Source organism: Mercenaria mercenaria, chromosome 5, assembly GCF_021730395.1.
Source record: "Mercenaria mercenaria strain notata chromosome 5, MADL_Memer_1, whole genome shotgun sequence".
Taxonomy (NCBI): Eukaryota; Metazoa; Mollusca; class Bivalvia; order Venerida; family Veneridae; genus Mercenaria; species Mercenaria mercenaria.
This window is the reverse complement of record NC_069365.1, coordinates 16,985,648-17,004,375: the sequence shown is the minus strand read 5'-3', so window position 1 is coordinate 17,004,375 and position 18,728 is coordinate 16,985,648. Positions and strand designations below refer to the sequence as shown.

The following is an 18,728-nucleotide window of genomic DNA, read 5'->3' as shown; positions in this document are numbered from 1 at the left end:
ACACAAAAGCTCACCTTGTCACTATGTGACAGGTGAGCTAAAAACTATCAAGTTTCTACTTTCTACCATTCATGTTCTTTATAATGAACATGTAATGCAAACATTTTCAACAAGTTTGCAAAAACTTCAGGTACAGAATTGGTAGATCAAACAATGTATTTATTTTTCAACTTTTAATGTTGGTAACAAACATCCTACCTATATGCCCTGCACATTCTATATCAAAGCTCAAAATTCTGTATGGGGCAACTCAGGACCATTCTCCTTCAGGCATATGTGAGATAAAGTCCTGCCAGGACACGTCCAGCTCAATCTGACATCTAGATTTCATCGGAGGTCTCTTTGCATCAGATTGGTTAGAGTTTTCCTTGTCTGATACAGTACTTCCCCGCTGGAACCTCTATCCAGTTACAACCAACAACATTACTGTCTACCATGAACCTTAACAGAAGAAATCAGTGGTTATTACCATAAAACCAATGCAATTATTCATTTGTTTGTTTGTTTGTCAATAGCATTTCTCACACGACTCCATATATAAACAGCCAAACCATAGTTTATGCTATGTGACCAGTCTGAACTTGAACTTGTGTTTACTTGGATAGAATGTCAAAAATTAAAAAATAAAACTGTAAAAACTAGTCACAGGAGTGACTCATACCCCCACCATACGGTCTTGTCACAGAAGAATGGCAACCATAAGTAATCTTAAAAATACTTAGAATAATATAAAAATGTCAAAAAAGCTTAATACTTAAAAAGAAGTTTACTCGTCTTTGGAGTACTTCATCCTGGGCTTCCACATATAAGTAATACTAGTATAATTATGTGCCCTGGATGAGGGATGAGGTAAATATAAAAAATCTCTAATATTAGAGATACACTAAAAGTGAATACAAAAAAGTGTCTTACCTACCCATGTTACCACAGAAAAATGTATTTACTTTTTACATAGGACTGATAATAAAAAAGTTAGAAAAATACCAAAAATATTGAAAATCTAAAAATAGGATTTCTAAAAATAGACTAATTCCTAGAATTTAAGGGGAAGAAACTCAGTACAAAAGTTAAAAAAGGTTACTTCCCTTTGGCTCTAAGCCAATCAGAATGAGATATAGTGAAAATACATCAAAATTAACCTTAAATTCTAAGTAAAAGGGGACATAATTCAAGAAAAATTGGTGTCAGAGTTATGCACCTTGTGTCACATGATGTGGGTGATGAGGTGGAACATTTATTTTAAGTTTAAATCAAATCCATTTAGTAGTAACTGAGATACAGTGAATATACATCAAAATTAACCTTAAATTCTAAGTAAAAAGGGGCATAATTCATGAAAAATTGGTGTCAGAGTTATGCACCTTGTGTCACATGATGTGGGTGATGAGGTGGAACATCTATTTTAAGTTTGAATCAAATCCATTTTGTAATAACTGAGATATAGTGAAAATACATCAAAATCAACCTTAAATTTAAAGTAAAAAGGGGACATAATTCATAAAAAATTGATGTCAGAGTTAAGCACCTTATGGCACATGATGTGGGTGATGAGGTGGAACAACTATTTTAAGTTTGAATCAAATCCATTTAGTAATAACTGAGAAATAGTGAAAATACAACAAAATTAACCTTAAATTCTAAGTAAAAGGGGACATAATTCATGAAAACTTGGTGTCAGAGTTATGCACCTTGTGTCACATGATGTGGGTGATAAGGTGGAACATCTATTTTAAGTTTGAATCAAATCCATTTAGTAATAACTGAGATAATAGATTTCGGGACGCGATGCGACAAAACTGACTCCCATATACCCCCCTCCAAACATGTTTGGTGGGGGTATAATTAATTTCAAATTTCATAGTATAAAACACTTACTGAGAGGCTTGCCAGTCAACAAGTGTCAGCAATAAAACTATAGTCATGAGGTACATATCAGTATTTCAAGAATCTTAAAACTTCTTCATCTTGTTAAAGGTTTTCACTGTGTCACAGAAAATCTACACAAATCAATTTTCAGGAACTCTGTATTTGTAGTCTGATGCTTTCGTTTAGGATAGCTTGGACATACAATTTCATGCAAAAAGAACCAGTTTCATTCCCAGTACTGTTCAACCTACTATCAAACAAAAATCTGAATAGTGACCTTTCAATACGGCATCTTTGATTTTTCGACTTAAATCTGCTATGTTGTAATAACACATACCTAATTTCAAAATCTGTTAGACTCGTAGGACTGAAAGCAGAATTGTCCATAACCTGGAAAACTGAAACCATGTTCGAGCAGCCTTTTTGCTGGTGCAATGAGGCGAGGTATTGCCACAGTGATCTTGATAAACGGAATTTTCTTGTTGCCATGGAAACCATAAATACCTGGAAACAGAAAAAAGAACTAAAATTTAAATGAGTATTGAATTTTCAGGCTAAAGTACACTGTTTCATGCAGATTTGAAAGCACGACCCTAATAACAATAGTCATCTACCAACAACAATTAAACTGAAGCTTGCTTCATTCAAAACAGAGATATAAATTGAAATATTTTTATAATTGTGCATTATAGAGCAAGGAAAGTTTTCAAAATCTATCCAGCTTATGGAGTGCTGCTGATTCTACCTACATGATAAATGACCTTGAGAAGCAGGATCAAACTTTGAAAGTTATCATATGATCTAAAATGTATAAGTTGTATTAGTGCTACTAGTGCTCAGTGTTAAAAATGACACATATAAAGCAATTACATGTCGGTGACTTACTTTCTTTGATAACAAGTTGCACGCCAAGAACAGCTTTCACTATTTCTTCTTTATTAGACCTTAAATCTCCCATCACAGCTGTATTCAATGCATCCTAAATACATGTATAAATACAAGTAATTCCGTATAAATTTATGATGCAAACTGCTAAAGGAAGGTAATCTCAGATTCAGATTCTTACAAAGAATGACAAAAATTTAACACATTTTCTTACAGAAATAGCTCAATGTATTCAATAATTTTGTTTTTTAATATAATACTATGACAATGTCGGAAAACTGTAAAATGTTAAAAAAAAGTTAAACTTTCAAATATTTATCATCCGGTTTAACCCTTACCCTTCTAAATTTCTATTATGAACTTGTCCATCTTCCAATTTGGACAGTATCATTAACTGTTTAAAGGGGTGTTTACCAAAAAGATACTGGCTGTATAGCAAACAGTGCAGATCATGATCAGCCTGCACAGATATGTGCAGGCTGACCATAATCTACTCTGGTCGCAAAGGAAGAATCAATTGTGTCCAGCATGATAAGGGTTAAATCAAATCAAAGAAACTAGAGTTGTATCACAGGAGTGACAAATTATACCCCCACAATATGGCCTTGTCACAGGACTAAGCCAATGTCAAAGCCAAACTTGCTTGACCTTTGACCAACTGACCTCAAAATCAATAGAGGTCATCTGCTGGTCATGATCAACCTCCCTATGAAGTTTCATGATCCTCGGCCCAAGCGTTCTCAAGTTATTGTCCAGAAAAGGTTTAAATGTTCCGGGTCACTCTGACCTTTGACCTTTGGAACTCAAAATCAATATGGGTCATCTGCTGGTCATGACCAACTCACTTATTAAGTTTCGTGATCCTAGTCCCAAGCGTTCTGAAGTTATTGTCTGAAAACTGTTTAAATGTTCTGGGTCACCGTGACCTGGACCTGTGACCTACTGACCTCAAAATCATTAGGGGTCATCTGCTGGTCATAACCAACCTCCCTATCAATTTTCATGATCCTAGGCCCAAGCGTTCTCAAGTTATCATCCGGAAACCGTTTAACTATTTCGTGCTATTGTGACCTTGACCTTTGACCTACTGACCCCAAAGCCGAACTTGACCTGTATTTTCTGATGTTACACCTGTGTACAAAAATTTATGATCCTAGACCAAAGCGTTCTCAAGTTATCACCCGGAAACTGTTTAACTGTTCAGTGTCACTGTGACCTTGACCTTTGACCTACTGACCTCAAAGTCGAACTTGACCTGTATTTCATCATGTTACACCTCAGTGACCTGTGTACAAAAATTTATGATCCTAGATCCAAGGGTTCTCAAGTTATCATCTGGAAACCGTTTAACTGTTCTGAGTCACTGTGACCTTGACCTTTGACCTACTGACCTCAAAGTCGAATCTGACCTGTATTTCATGATGTTACACCTGTGTACCAAAATTTATGATCCTAGGCCCAAGTGTTCTCAAGTTATCACCCGGAAACCATTTAACTGTTCAGGGTCACTGTGACCTTGACCTTTGACCTACTGACCCCAAAGTTGAACTTGACCTGTATTTTCTGATGTTTCACCTGTGTACCATAAATTATTTAAATCGGTCAAGCCTTTCATGAGTTATCATCCAGAAACCATGAAAACCAACGGACGGACCGACCGCCAAGCTCACTCTTATATACCATGACCACCCAAACTTCGTTTTGTGGGGGTATGATTAACAAGCAGGTATTATTATGTAAATTATGCATCATTCATATGTCAAAAATTCCTATTAAAATCAGACATACAAATTAAGAATCTTACAGAATAAAGATTGAGCATGAATTCCTTTTAACTTCACAACAGACTGAGCGTTTCATCAGGACATTTTGGTCTTTTAAATTGGAAAATTCATACATGATAATTGCTCATTTTAAGAAAAGAACACTTTATTAAAACTGACACTTTTTTCCTTCTATAAAGATTTCTGTAACAGCCTCACTGGAGAAGAAATTTGGTGGTTTCTTTATCCTAAATGAGCTCATTACTTCATTATTTGTGAAATATAATTGCGAAATTTAAACAAGAGCTGTCCATAAGACAGCAAATTCTCGACTATTCGAATCATTGTCCCAGAAGCAGGAATATTACCCTAAATGTTAGAATATCTTGAGTTTCAATCCAGTATCTGCATCAGTTTTGGAGTAACTTGCATGCAAAACTTTAACCACAGGGGACATAATTTGGCCAAAATGCATGTCAGAGTTATGGGACTTGATGCTATAACCTAGTTTTATAACCCTGAAGACACATGTAAAGTTTCAATTCGATATCAGTGCATTTAATCTGTAGATAGTAACTTGCATGCAAAACTTTAACCAGGATTTTTCTAAGTGCAAAAGGAGGCATAATTTGGCAAAAATGCATGTCAGAGTTATGGGACTTGACCCAGTGCATTTGGTAATTAAGCTAAAAAAAGAAACTAGAAATGTGTCACAGACACGGATGCCCCCACAACATAAGAAAGGTCACAGGCATAAGTTATTTATAGTAATAACTAAGGAAGGTAAATCTTAAACAAGATGGCCAAAATTGCCCTATAACGCTCACCTGTTATCATTGCACTTAAGGACAAGAAGGTAAAAAAATCATAATCGAGATCAATTAAAAGAATTATGAGAAAATATAGTTGAAATATTCTTAAAGTTACTTCAAATAAAATTATTTTCAAATCGGGCCAGTAGTTTCATGCCCGAAGGATTACTTCAGAGGAGGTTATAGGAGCAAAATTTTGACTGTTAAAGCCCAAAGGACAGGAACAACAAAGGGAAGAATTTAACCAAAAAGAAAAAAAAAATATTACAAGGTACAGATATGCCAAAATACACCTAAAAATTGGAGCTACCATCCATGTTGTACCACAGAAAAGTGGTCTTGGTTTTTCCCTACGGCCAATAATAAAAAAGTTACTAAATAAGCTATTATAGTAACATAAAAGGGAAGTAATTAAAAAAAATTATTGTAAGTGAACAAAAGAAGAATCTGCCAAATAAAAACAAGAGTACTGCAATCGACGCAAATGCAGAGCAATATACACACAAAAAAAAGTCATATGACCTTTGACGCCTAAGTGTGACCTTGACCTTGAAGTGAGCCATCCGAAACATGTGCTCTGCACATCATTTCGATGAGGTGAACATTTGTGTCAGGTTTCTTTGAAATCCTTTTAGGGGTTCAAGAGTTACAGAGCGGAAGGGAAATTGCTAACCAACAGACATACAGACAGACGGACACCGAGGCGATAACATAATATGTCCCTTCGGGCGTAAAAAAGGAATTGAGATCTTATGGTGATACAAGTTGTGTGCAAGTTTGGTTAAAATCAAATCATAATTGAAGTTGCTATTGTGCAGACAAGGTCAAAATAGCTAATTTTGGCCTTTTCAGGGGCCATAATTCTGGAACCCATAAAGGAATCTGGCCGGTTCAAGAAAGGAACCAAGATCTTATGGTGACATTAGTTTTGTGTGAATTTGATTAAATTCAAATCATAAATGAAGCTGCTATTGTGCAGACAAGGTCAAAATAGCTAATTCTGGCCCTATCAGGGGCCATAACTCTGGAACCCATAAAGGAATCTGGCCAGTTGAAGAAAGGAACCAAGATCTTGTGGTGATACAAGTTGTGTGCAAGTTTGGTTAAAATCAAATCATAAATGAAGCTGCTATTGTGCAGACAAGGTCAAAAAAGCTAATTTTGGCCCTTTCAGGGGCCATAACTCTAGAACCTATTATGGGATCTGGCCAGTTCAAGAAAGGAACCAAGATCTTATGGCGATACAAGTTGTGTGCAAGTTTGGTTAAATTCAAATCATAACTGAAGCCGCTATTGTGCAGACAAGGTCAAAATAGCTAATTCTGGCCCTTTCAGAGGCCATAACTCTGGAACCCATAATGGAATCTGGCCATTCAAGAAAGGATCTAAGATCTTATGTTGATACAAGTAGTGTGCAAGTTTGGTAAAAATCAAATCATAAATAAAGCTGCTATTGTGCAGACAAGGTCAAAATAGCTAATTTTGGCCCTTCAGGGGTCATAACTCTGGAACCCATAATGGGATCTGGCCAGTTCAAAAAAGGAACCAAGATCTTATGGTGATACAAGTTGTGTGCAAGTTTGGTTAAAATCAAGTCATAAATGAAACCACTATCGTGCAGACAAGAAATTGTTGATGCACAAAAATAGCAAATTCTGGCCCTTTAAGGGGCAATAACTCTAGAACCCATGATGGGATCTGGCCAGTTTTCAAAAGGAACTGAGATATCATGCCAATACAAGTTTTATACAAGTTTGATCAAAATTGCTTGCAAAATGTGGTCTCTATCTTGTTCACAAGAAATTGTGGACGGACGGACGGACGATGGACAAAGGGCGATCACAAAAGCTCACCCCATCACTACGTGACAGGTGAGCTAAAAAAGGAAGTAGATTTGACGATTAATTCCCTACAAGCTTACTAAGGTCTAACAATGTTATTGCCATATCTACCATTGCCATATCTACCATTGGCAAGTCATTTAGCTGGCTTTGTTGACAAAATGTTTGCATGTATTTAATCAAGTGGTCATAGCTCATGCATTTTTTCTTCAAGAAAATGTAATAATGCCTTGTTCAGGACTCAATCATTGGGTAATTCTGATACCTAAGTTTCCTTTTAGCAACTGTCTGAAGATAATGGATAAAATGTGACTGAAATCATCAAATCACAAAAGAACACATAAAATTATCAAATGTTTCTGTGTGTGAAAAATATAACATTTTGTAGTCATACTGCATGTATTTATTCAGTTAAAAAAATTGACTGATACCTTCTCTCATGGAAAAAACCCTGAATATTTGGGAATTGTAATCTGAATAATTGCTGAACATTTCTGAATTTGTCTGAAAATCCCTTCTTTGCTAATTTCTGAATACATGCTTCAATTGGCAAAATTCAGAAAAATAATCAGAAATGTTCAGACATCAATTCAGAAATGTTCAGACATTAGTTCAGAAATATTCAGATCACTTCAGAAATGTTCAAACATAATTCAGAAATATTCAGACATGATTCAGACATTTTCATAAATCATTTAAATCACATGTAGAAAATCTCAGGCATCAATACAGAAATATTCAGCCATTTACAAAATCTGAAAACTATATTTGTGAAAACTTCTGAGTATTTCTGAAACTTTTCTTAACATATGCTTTTCATTAACACTTTCTGCATTTGACTTTTATTTTAAAACCTTGATCTGTAAATAATCAATACACTTACATCAAGTTATTTTTTGTTCAGAACTGAATAAAAATGTTTTCTGTTTTAATAGTCCAGCACCAGAATAGAATAATTCAGGAGTAACTTTTAGGAGTATTTAAATGTAACAATAATACAGACTTGTATGTTCAGTCAGTATTTAGGTAAGGCTAGGCCGATATGATTACGTTTATATTACATTATTACTATATTATAGCGCCCTTTTCATGATAAACTTACATAAAAGGGCAGTCACACAGGGTACCATTCAACCAAACAAAGAATGATCTGAACAGAGGGACACAGAGAGGTCCATGAACAAAGAGAAATACATTTGATACAGGCCTGTCCGGCTAACAACTTAGCTTTTTGCGAATGGACTGTCCGGTTCTTTAACATGCCCGATACAGGCCCGGTTTCAGGGCCGGGCCAAGAGGGCCCGTGCCCCCCCCCCCCCTCACAGTTGGCTGAGAAGTGACCTATACTCATCAAAGATTCACCCTACTATTTTGGCAAAGAAATATGTTTTCTCTCAAAATTTAGACCCAGAAACGCACCAGACTCAGAGGCCAACATTTCATACCTGTATTTTAAAATTTTCCAGGGGGAGAGCCCCCTGACCACCCAATCAAGAGGGAAGTAACATACCCCTACAATATCTCAAAATTTAGACCTAAAAATGCAGAGGCCACCATTTCATGCCTGTATTTCAAAATTTCCAGAGGGGAGGGGGAGCCCCCTGAGCCCCCTACTATGAGGGGAGTACACCCACCAATTAATGCACCTGAGGATACCATTTCATACCTGTATTTCAAAAGAAATTCCAGAGGAAGACCCCCTGAATCCCCTAACATGGGCAAAAAGCCCCCTCCAACACCCTGCTATGCGCCTCGGCGGTGACGTCTTCGTTCAAGACTGGTGCCCTCCAGTCAAAAATATCTGGATCCGGCCCTGCGATAGATTTTTGTATTTTGCAGATTTTCCCAATTAATTAAGACAATTTCCGAGAGCAGTTTCCCAATGCCTGGTTTATAATGTGGCAGCCATAGTTTTGCTATGAACACCAAGTGCAAAAGGAACAAGAGTGCCAGAATGTCACAATATACGCCCGTCACAGCAAATTTCTTTACCCTAGCACCTGTATTTGCAAATGGAATTTTAATTTTGTGGTTGTTAAATAGTAATTATTGTAATTCTTTTGTTTTTCTAAATCCACATAAAAACTCCTTACCATGCAGGTAGAGATACCTTAAAATACACCTAAAATTTGAAAGTAACATCTACTACCACAGAAAAGTGGTCTTGGTTTTTCCCTACAGTCAATTATAAAAAAGTTACAATATAAGTTATTTATAGTAACAACTAAGGGAAGTTAATCTTAAAAAAAAAAAAAAAAAAAAAAAAAAAAAAAAAAAAAAAAAAAAACAAATCCCCCCCAAAAAATTGTAAGTCCACACAAAAATCCTTACCAGGTAGAGATTGGTAAAAATACACCTCAAAATTGGATGTAACATGCATGTTGTACTACAAAAAAGTGGTCTCGATTTTCCCCTACGACTAGTAATGAAAAAGTTACAATATAAGCTATTTATAGTAACAACAAAGGGTAGTAATTCTAAAGAAGGGACCTATGCATAACACTTCGTCTCATGATGGTGTACAATTGTGCCAAGTTACATCAAAATCCCTCCATGCATGAAGAAGAAATGCTTCGGACAAAGTCATTCTTGTATCTGACTTTTGGCCTCTAAGTGTGACCTTGACCTTAGACCTAGGGACCTGGTTCTTGCGCATGACACTACGTCTCGTGGTGGTGAACATTTGTGCCAAGTTATATCAAAATCCCTCCATGCATGAAGAAGAAATGCTCCGGACAAAGTTTTCATTCTTGTATCATTTGACCTCTAAGTGTGACCTTGACCTTAGACCTAGGGACCTGATTCTTGTGCACGACACTCCGTCTCATGATGGTAAACATTTGTGCCAAGTTGTATCAAAATCGCTCCGAGCATGAAGAAGATATGCTCCGGACAAAATCATTCTTGAATTTGACCTTTGACCTCTAAGTGTGACCTTAAACTTAGACCTAGGGTCCTGGTTCTTGCGCACAACACTCCGTCTCATGATGGTGAACAACTGTGCCAAGTTTCATCAAAATCCCTCCATGCATGAAGAAGATATGCTCCGGACAAAGTCTGTGGACGCCGCCCGCCCACCCGCCCGCCAGAGGTGATCCCATAATACGTCCCGTGTTTCAAACGGGGGTATAAAAATGAATATATTATTTTGTTGATTAATTGTAATATTGTTGAAGTCTATATACATGTGAGAAAAAGACAGTGAAGGGTCTTAAAAAGATCTTTGTCTTGAAAGGCTGTACCAAATGTTTCTTTCTGAAAAAAGAAAAAAAATTTTTTTTAATAGAATAGCAGTGATTGTTTAACATTTACTGAATACATAGATTATTGATGTGAATGTTAAAGGGAGAATACTCACTTTATCCAAACATGCATTACTTACTCACCGCATGTCTTATATGTTTATGTATTGTGAGCCGGTGGCCTTAATTACAAAATAAAATTGTCGAGTTGAGTTGAAATGATAATGATCATGGACATACTAATTTTTTTCTCTTGTAAAATTAATGAAAAAAAATATGCATAGGTATCTTTTGTGTATAAAAATATTTTTGAAATTGTGAATTTAGAAATTCATAACAAGAAACATTTTTAACTTATTTTTGATGTGCATTTCGGTAGTATTTTAGAAAAATTGGTCAAATGGAATATCCTTAATTTACTTTTTAATCTTTCAGGAATATTTCAGTAAAAGCTCAGAAAAATCATCTTCTGAAACTTTTCGAATTTGTCTCTAAATCTTTCAGATACAGTTCAGTAACACTCAGAAATGTCCACAACATAAACTCCCTGTTCGGAAAGATTCAGACTGCTAAAAATGGTTCAGACAGGGTTCAGTCTATGTTCAGACATGTTTCAGAAATATTCAGAAAAATAATTTCACCAACTGAGTCACAATAAGGTAGAAAATATGTCAGGCAGCCGCAGTATGTTTGGCCAGTAAAGCACTGCCGCATATAAGCAAGGGGTCACAGATTCAAGGACAATATTGCAGACTTCTACCTAATAATGCACTGGCTGATATCGGTTTTTCAATTAAGTGAATGAATGAATGAATGAATGTGCAGGCTGATCAAGATCTGCATTGTTTGCCTTTCAGTCAGTATCTTTTTAGGTAAGCACCCCTTCTAACAGTTAATGGTAGTCCTAATTGAAAGATAGACAAGGTCATTATAGAAATTTAGCATGGTAAGGGTTATTATGAATAAACCATTTACTCACCTGGAAATTATTAACATGTTATATTTACTGTGTTCATTGGTATCAATTATAGATATTAAATGGGTTTGTATTTATTTGTTCAACAGCAATGTTTTCCTAAATGGTTTACAGTCTTGCATTGACAGCAAGTAAAATATGGTCAACCTTTCAATGATGGGAAGTTGGGGCTCAAGTGTCCTGTGATCAGCATCTTGCCTTTTCTTTGATTTGTTTGGGGGCATACTTATTTCTTTCACAGATAGCTATGAGGATAACATTGTAAACTTCCTGTGAAACTTGAGCATTTTTCTGAAAACATTTCAGCAAAACATAATATTTTATAGATATTTCATTTATTTCCTGAAGATATTAAATAATTTTTAGCACAAAATTTCATGTTAGTGCTTGAAACTGCCACAAGATGCTTGGTAACTATTATGATAACATTCTATAACATATTCTAGAAAAACTGTGCATTTTTCTGAAAACATTATGCAATAAATTACTGTTTTCAAGATATGCTTTTTACTTCCAGGAAACTTTAGACTATTGAGATAGTATTCAGAAAAGTTAGAAAAATCAAGATAATTGCTCAAAGTGTTAAGATAGCTGTCTTACTGATATTGAGATACTAATGTAAATTTTCCAACACTATTTCCAGGAAACTTTCAGCTATTGAGATAAATCATCTTTTCAGAAAACTTCGCTTTATCAAGATAGCTTTTTTAAGAATCACAATAGCTATACCTTGTTGGCAGAAATATGCCAACATAGATTTGAATGCCAATTTTTTATTTTGAAATTCAATTATATAAAAGCAAGACTAACTTCAAGCAAATCAAGCTGGACTTTTTTTTCTATAAAAATCACTATTCCCATAGAACTCCCTCCAAATGGATGACCTCTTACTGGTAATGTGTGACATATTAATAGACAAACTATACAGTGATTCCAGTATACTCTCAAAACCTTGTTTTGTAGGGGTAGTTTATTTATTTATTTGGGTTTTACGGTGCACCAACACAATATAGGTTGGCGCCAAACAGGTCTACAAATTTTGGTTTCACATTTGTAGGGGTAGGGCTTTCATATTATATTTATAATACAGTCAAACCTGTCTACAAAGACCACCCTTTGGAGAGCCAAAATGTGGTCTTTGTTGGGAGGTGATCTTTATTCACAGGTTAAAATACACTGTAAATGTTAAAATGGGAAACAAAACATGTGGTTTTTAGAGACAGGTGGTCTCTGTTCAGAGGTGGTCTTTAACACAGGTTTGACTGTAGTTATTATTCATTCAGTCTAGCTGCTATTATGTACCCTCTGGACATACTTTGTACCATTTGTATGGATGACCAATAAATGAACAGTTATGTGTTAAAATTTTCATGACTTATTCATGACTTACAGTGTACACAAATGTTACTTCTCTACCTGTTGTGCATGGATGGTTATTTTTGATTTAGCAGTTTAGTATCTTTTGGTAAATTAATAAAATTGACTTAATTACATTTGTGATTGTTGCATCAGTCTAATAGGAAAAATAAAGGTATGTGTTACAATTATATTTTACTTTTGCCTCCCAATGGCTTTACCAGATTTACTGGCTATAGAATTTAGGGATGAAATATGGTCAAAATCTAGGTATGAAAGAAACCTGTTTTATGGGAAATTCAGGGTATTGTTTACCTTTATGAATTTAAGAATTAATAATAGGGACCACATAGGCCGACATTGTTCACCTTAGGATAATTTCACTGCAAAATACAGGCTGAATAGGGAATTACTGGTATACATGATTTTCATCAAACAATTTAGAAGTGCAATTCTGAAAAATTTCAAGGCCATTGTTAGATTTTTGCACCTTCTTTTTACCTTAACTGTTAGGAAGCACCTGATAGTCTTTTACTTTTTCTAACCCCCACCGTGGCCCCAACGCATGGCCATATTGTATCATATTGAGCGTTTGCCATTACTATAAAAGAAGAACTTTGAAGAAGAAGAAAAACAAAATCTATTACAATGCATAGGCATAAGAGCAGGGTCACGGGTATGAATGGGATTGCTAGGGCAAGTTAGAAACTGGGTCATACGGAGTCAAAAACTAGGTCACCCGTTCAAATCAAAGGAAAAAGTTTGTTAACATTCTAGAGGCCTCATTTATGGCTCTGTCTTCATGAAACCTGGTCAGAAATGTTTTTGTTGATGATCTCTAGGTCAAGTTCGAAACTGGGTCATGTGGGGTCAAAAATAGGTCACCCAGTCAAATCAAAGGAAAAGCTTTTTAACAATCTAGGGTCCACATTTATGACCATATCTTCATGAAACTTGGTCAGAATGTTTATCTTAATGCCTGCTAGGCCAAGTTTAAAACTGGGTCATGCGGGGGTCAAAAACTAGGTCACCCGTTTAAATAAAAGGAAAAGCTCGTTAACACTCTTGAGGCCTCATTTATGACTCTATTTTCATGAAACCTGGGCAGAATGTTTGTCTTGATGATCTCTATGTCAAATCCGAAACTGGGTCATGTGGGGTCAAAAATAGGTCACCCAGTCAAATCAAAGTAAAAGCTTGTTAACATTGTAGAGGCCACATTTATGACCCTATCTTCTTGAAACTTAAATTGTTAAGAATGATCTTTAGGCCAAATTTGAATCTGGGGATTGTAGGGTATGTGTTTTTAAGAATACCAAATTCTGTTTTCAAACTAAAACTATGGGGTTATAACCAACTCGCTCTGAAAACTTATCTGTTATTCTGCACAATATAATATTTAAATTTTGATTTTTTCATGGCTGTAGATATTACAGAATAACTATGGAAAAACTGTGGACAAATGCAAAACTTCAATTGAAAGTAGGTATTTTCAATGAAAAGTCACCTGTTATATAACATGTCTTGAGTGTTTGTGAAAAATTTCCATGGACATTTCTGGAAATCACTCTGGACATGTTTCAAAATGTTCATGGAATGTTCACAGACACTGTGAAAATGTAGCACTTGAAAAATTTCTGGTTGTTTAACTCTGCAAAATAACTCTGTCATTTCCTGAGGAATTTTAGAAAACAGTAAGCTTAAGACTGGGAATACTTTGTGATGAAGTTCAGCAAATTAGATCAACTGATCTTACAAATAGATTATAGGAATTTTCAAAATGTGTAACTTGAAGTCTGATGTTAACATGTTGCGTAGAAATTAGTGAAACTTTGCTATGAGAGGTAATTTAAGGCATAAAAAAAATTGTTTCTGGTATCCCGACCTACCCTATAATTATGTTTGGCTGGGTGCAGGTCAAAACGTAAAAAAAAGAGTAACAAGAGCTGTCGGAGGACAGCAACGCTCGACTATTCAACAGCCTTGTCAATTGAATGAATACAAAAGTTGAAAAGGGGGCATAATTTTGTAAAATGCAAAGTAGAGGTATTGAACCTCTGTACAGCATGTCATATCAAGACAGTGAACAAGTGTGTGAAGTTTCAATCCTTTCCAATTTGTGGATACTGAGATACCAGCTTACATACAAAAACTTAACAAAAAACTGCTAAGTCAAAGGGGCATAATTTTGTAAAAATGCCAAGTAGAGTTATGGGACCTTCACAGTGCATGTTAGATCATGACAGTGAACAAGTGTATGAAGTTTCAATCCATTCCAATCAGTGGATACTGAGATATCAGATTACATACAAAAATTTAACCAAAAACTGCTAAGTCGAAAAAGGGGCATAATTTTGAAAAAAAAGAGAGTAGAGTTATGGGACTTGCTTAGTGCATGTCAGATCATGATAGTGAACAAGTATGTGAAGTTTCAATCCATTCCCATTAGTAAGTACTGAGATACCAGCTTACATACAAAACCTTAACCAAAAATTTCTAAGTCGAAAAAGGGGCATAATTTTGTAAAAAAGCAAAATAGAGTTATGGAACATGTGCAATGTAGATCAGTTCATCACAGTCAATAAGTGTGTGAAGTTTCAATCCATTCCCACAAGTGGTTACTGAGTTACCAGCTTACATACAAAACCTTAACCAAAAATTTCTAAGTCGAAAAAGGGGCATAATTTTGTAAAAAAGCAAAATAGAGTTATGGAACCTGTGCAATGTAAGTCAGTTTGTCACAGTGAATAAGTGTGTGAAGTTTCAATCCATTCCCACAAGTGGTTACTGAGATACCAGCTTACATACAAAACCTTAACCAAAATCGGGACGCGGACGCGGACGCAGACGCCGACGCCGACGCCGACGCCGACGCATGGGCGAGTGCAATAGCTCACTATTCTATGAATAGTCGAGCTAAAAATGTACCCACATGAAGTCAAAATGTATATATACTACCCACTTGTGAAAGTCAAAATGTACCCATTTTTTTTTTGCCTGACCCAAAATGTGATTTTTAGCTCAACTTTTCAAAGAAAAAGTAGAGCTATTGCACTTGCCCCTGCGTCAGCGTCGGCATCGCAGTTGGTTAAAGTTTTTGATAAAGTCAAACATCTCTGTTACTATCAAAGCCTTTGACTTGAAACTTAAAATAGTTATTTACTATCATAGCCTACATCAGGAGAAACAATCCTCATAACTCTGTTTGAATTTTGACAGAGGTATGCCCCTTTTTAACATAGAATTTTTGGTTAAAGTTTTTGATCAAGTCAAATATCTTTGTTATATTAAAGCTATTAACTTGAAACTTAAAGTAGTTATTTACTATCAAAGTCTACACCAGGAGAAACAATTCCCATAACTCTGATTTGAATTTTGACAGAGTTATGCCCCTTTTTAACTTTAAATTTTTGGTTAGTTTTTGGTGAAGTCAAATATCTCTGTTACTATCAAAGCTATTAATAATAACTTGAAACCTAAAATAGTTATTTGCTATCAAATTACACACCAGGAGAAACAATCCCCATAACTCTGATTTGAATTTTGACAGAGTTATGCATCTTTTTAACTTAGAATTTTTTGGTTAAAGTTTTAAAAAGTTTTTACTGGCAAGGCTCTAATTCAGAGTCAAGCACTGAGAAAAGTCGAGAGCGCTGTCTCACAGACAGCTTCTGTTTTTTTTAACTTTTTTAACAAAAAGTTGCAAAGCAGCACTTTTTAGCTTTAAACATGGTCAGTGATGTAAAAAGTCAACTTACTGATGCTCTGCATAACCCCTTATTTGTATTCATATTTTGACACAAAAATAATTTCCGAAAAGTCCCACTTAATAAAAAAAAATCAAAGCAACCTTAGTAACTTACCACTAGACCCGTGGTCTAGTGCACCGTCACCGGTGCAGCAGACCCGAGGTCTAGTGCACCGTCATTTTAATATATATAAAACATAGCCTTTATGTAAAGTTTAATTGAAAGATATTTTCACCAGTAATAAGCAAGAACATAATTAAAAGAATGAAGTAAGATAAACCTTGACTTACTTGTTAATTTATGGCTTTATCTCAAGCGCTGATCTTCGTTCTTCGGCAACATTAGTAGTCGTCATTTACTAAGATATTTCCGAATGACAGAATGAATTTCTTTGATTTTTTTTTTTTAATTTTCATGAATACCATATATTTTTGTCAATTTAAGTCGAATAAATAAAAATAATTATTGTCTGTATTTGGATATATATGTAAGTATACATATCAAAATTGAAATTGGATCTTAATTTCAGATTTATTATGTCATGGGACCGTAAATTCGGAAATATTGATATCTTGCAAGCAAATATTTTATAATGTACATGCACGGTGAAAACTGTTTATAAGTTCAATATTTGTTATATTATTGATTACAATAGCTGCATCTCACGAAATCCATGATTAAAACTGTGAAAGGCAATAAAGATTAAATTAAGACAATGAATGAAGGTCTACAAATGTAGGCATTGTTGGATTGCTTGTTAAAGTTATTTAATGATTGGATTGGGCGTGTTTGTCTTTTGTGGTGGCAGCTCTGGTCATGAGATAGTGAATCTGAAATAATGTTGCCAAAGAGTGAAGATTGAGGTAAATCGGTAAATTAAAAGGTAAATCAAGGTTTATCTTACTTCATTCTTTTAATAATGGTCATACATATTACTGGTGACAAGATGTTATAACTATACTTCAAAGAAAGGCTATATTTTATATATAACAAAAATGACGGTGCACTAGACCTCAGGTATGCTGCACCGGTGACGGTGCACTAGACCTCAGGTCTGCTGCACCGGTGACGGTTCACTAGCTACTGCCTTTTTTTTAGCATGTTACCAGAAACAAACATTTTTTTTTCAATGCCTAGTACAATTCAAAGTTAATCTTTGGACTTATCTATAAATTGTTCAAGTAAGTTTGTTTACATAATTACTAATGAAACAAAACATAAAGTTGTAATTATGCTAATTAAACACATGCATGTGTCTTTGTGTATTATTGTACGCCCGAAGGGACGTATGATGTTATGGTCCCGGTGTCCGTCTGTCCGTCCGACCGTCCGTCCGTCCGTTAGCAATTTCGTGTCCGCTCTGTAACTCTTGAACCCCTTGAAGGATTTCAAAGAAACTTGACACAAATGTTCACTACACCAAGACGACGTGCAGAGCGCATGTTTTGGATGTGTCATTTCAAGGTCAAGGTCACACTTAGGGGTCAAAGATTATATGAGTGCGTTTCGTGTCCGCTCTGTAACTCTTGAACTGCTCGAAGGATTTCAAAGAAAGTTGGCACAAATGTTCACCACACTGAGACGACGTGCAGAGCACTTGTTTCGGATGACTAGCTTCAAGGTCAAGGTCACACTTAGGAGTGAAAGGTCATATGAGTGTGTTTCGTGTCCGCTCTGTAACTTGTGAACTGCTTGAATGATTTCAAAGAAACTTGGCACAAATGTTCACCACACTGAGGCAACGTGCAGAGCGCATGTTTTGTTTGACTCGCTTCAAGGTCAAGGTCACACTTAGGGGTCAAAGGTCATATATGACTTTGCTTTGTGTATATTGTTCTGCATTGCAGTGCTCGTTTTTATTTTGCAGATCCTTTTTTGTTCTCTTACAATAATTTTTGTTTTTGAATCACTTCCCTTTTTTGTTACTATAAATAGCTTATTTTGAAACTTTTTTATTATTGGCCGTAGGGAAAAACCGAGACCACTTTTCTGTGGTACAACATGGATGGTACATCCAATTTTTAGATGTATTTTGACATAACTTTAACTGGTAAGAATTTTTTTGTGGACTTAGATTTTTTTTTTTTGGAATTTCTTCTTTTTTGTTGTTCCTGTCTTTTGGGCTTCAACAGTCAAGTTTTTTAAATTTTGCTCCCATCCTCTGATGTAACCCTTCGGGCGTATATTGCCCCGCTTAGCGGCGCTCTTGTTCATTACATAGCATAAAAAAGTGAATGC

The 18,728-nt window shown here is 35.4% G+C and overlaps 1 long non-coding RNA gene across 1 annotated transcript; it reads right to left on the bottom strand.

Annotated features, from left to right (window-relative positions):
- Nucleotides 1-210: 210 nt before the first annotated feature.
- LOC123556576 (uncharacterized) lies at nucleotides 211-2,846 on the bottom strand. Its single transcript, XR_006687486.2, has 3 exons — nucleotides 2,752-2,846; nucleotides 2,204-2,370; nucleotides 211-441 (listed from the first exon to the last, which is right to left on the bottom strand). It is a non-coding gene; the product is annotated as an uncharacterized LOC123556576 (long non-coding RNA).
- Between the last annotated feature and the right edge of the window lie 15,882 nt (nucleotides 2,847-18,728).